The sequence below is a fragment of the Pundamilia nyererei genome, unplaced genomic scaffold (genome assembly GCF_000239375.1).
Source record: "Pundamilia nyererei isolate P.nyererei 1_Seehausen unplaced genomic scaffold, PunNye1.0 scaffold00072, whole genome shotgun sequence".
NCBI lineage: Eukaryota > Metazoa > Chordata > Actinopteri > Cichliformes > Cichlidae > Pundamilia > Pundamilia nyererei.
Window position 1 is genome coordinate 29,976 of NW_005187473.1, and position 2,692 is coordinate 32,667.

Here is a 2,692-nt window from a genome sequence, read left to right on the forward strand (position 1 = left end):
GATTAAAGGAGCAGGGTCAGGGAGGGCTATGAGCTGCCGCAGGGATTGATTATTAATTTGTGAGGTAAAGAGTCTTGTTAAAGCAGCTACGGCTACATCGTCTAATCCTAGAACTTTTAATTAGACATTATGCTAAGTGTTTATTTGCTTTCTTACTGGGAACTGGATGAGAAAGTTGATGCCAACCTTCCAGTGAAATGTGAACTTAGCTTAGCGTAGCTAACCCAAAAAAGTAGAAATGAAAGGGAAGAAGCTGGCATGGCCCAAGCTGGACGTCGCTTCTAAATCAATTCTAAACAAGAGTCACTAACCATGAACTATTTCCTGATTCGCCATAGCTTTCTATTTTAGATTACATAGGACATCTGAGAACAGGAAATCATCTGACCACATAGGTTCAAAGCTGAGTAGGAACCATTAGGTATAACCTTCCTAGCAAATATACATCAACTTTTTAGCAATTTTTCATTTCTCCAAATAACATCCAAAACAATTGAGAATATTAGCTCCCACAAGGCCCTAAATTCTCAGAGACAACCCTTAAGATACACCTAATGTTTGCGAATGTAGCACCATAAGCTACATTTTAAGAATGGCATTTCTCTCGGCCGTGTGACAAATTAATGCACAACCTCCACTTTGATTAATCACCACTCAGGGGGACCTTTTATTTTCCCATTTCTGGTTAACTGTGCATATTTCACTCTGCCATTCTGATAGTGGAACAGGAAATCTGTGAGGAGCATTAATAAGCTTAATATAGAAACATATTTGAACCCTGGTCTTCCACTAAGTAGATTATAAACATTTATTATTGCATGTTATCATAATATCCTGCACAGCATATTGCAAAACTTCTGTGGGCCAGTTTTCCTCCCGGTGCAGTGGAAGATCATAGTTAATTCAGCAGCGTTATGGTAATGTAGAGGTCCCTATCGGTCCCGGCATCGCACATACTAACAAGCTTAGGATAAGCCCAGCCTGGAATGGTATGAGGTTTGAATTTCTGGAACCAACGCGGTCTCTGCAGCCAAATCTCGCTTCAGCAGAAACCAGTGGGGTGATTCCTCTGCTTAAAAAAATTAGTGCTAGTGCATATATTTTTTTTTGCAAGGAAAGGAGGTTTGATACCTCGCGAGGGGGGAAAAATGCACTGTATGTAAAAAAAAAAATAAAAAATTTAAGGATGGCAAAAATCGTCTTGAGAGGGCTAATCAGCTGGCAACTCTGAAAAGCCTGTAAGGTGCATTAAGAGATTTATACACAGCACAGGGGTAAAGCCTCACAACATTGTTGACTCATTTAAAGATGCCAACATCTCAACTTTGTGCACCGCTAACAAATGCACACATGTTAAGTTGGTGTACTCTGCACTTCTCCTGTCTCTGTAAATCGCAGTGTATCTGCCATAAGCATGTTATGCCCCGGGGCTCATCAGAACCATGTGATCCAGTGGCAGAGCTGCCACTATGAGACAACATGCTAAATCCTGTTTGTGAGACTTGACTGCTCTCAGCTCTTAGACTAATCTAACCACCCTCAACCTCCAACACCGGAGAGGAGCGTCTGTCGATCTGAGCGGAGGTGGGGGGAAGCCGGAGTGGAAAAAAGGTGCTGAGGAGTTGGGAAAAGGATACATTTGGGGGAGGGGGGGGGGGTTCCTTCCATCAGTTAAGATGTGCAGAAATGAAGAGTGCAGAGGAAGTTCCTATGAACTTCCTGTTCATAAAAGACTATTAATGAAACTGATTATGCCTACCACAAAACTACAAGGGACTTCAATTCATAGCAATTCATATTATTTAAGTAGCAAAACTTGCTTCACCCTGCAGCCAGTTTTACAATGTCAGAATCGTAAATTTGTCAAACTGGACGCGATGTATGCCCATCACTGAAGCTACGATGCATTTCTATTCATACAATGCTATCAAACTATAACAAATTACCAGTGAAAAAGTGCAATCTTACAACAAGGCACAGGAAGAATTCCTGTGGCTGCAGTTTGACTTTACAGTGAATCATCAAAACCATAAGGTAGCTGTAATTTTGCTCCTCGCTCTATAGGTCCCCTGTCCTCCACAAAGTGTGCATTTTAAAACAAAACCATACATCAGCTGTCTGATCAAGCCTGACATGTCGTCAATGGCAGATGAATAAAGTTAGTATTTGTCTCGCTTTGATTCTTCCTCGCTGTTTTCAGTTAACTGTCTTCTTCTGTGCCCGTCTCTCCGTCTGCATCTGTCTGTCTTCCATTTCTCTCTAAATGATAATTCAGAGCATCACAGATTTGGCACTTGTAGCAGGTCTCGCAGAAAAATTAATTAATGCAAACTCCAAGTGCTATCAAAATTATACATTTGGAGCGAGCGCAGATACAGAGAAAGAGAGCGAGGGGGAGAGAGAGAGAGATGTGAGGACGTTCTGGTCTCATTAAGAGAGCAGGCAGAGTGGAATTAGTCTGAATATAATGACAGGCCACACTATCTCATGTAAAAACAGCCCTGTTTTCCTCTCTCATTCATTGGCACTAGTAATTAGTTTTGGCCCTAAAACTGTCACCCTTTACTCTAGAAAAGGCAGATGTGATTTGAGGTGCAATTTAATCTTGCTTTAATGAAGAACTAATGGACGCATTGCAAATTACTTTTTCTCCCCCCTTCTCTTCCAGCCCTCTGTGTGATTGAACGGGGGG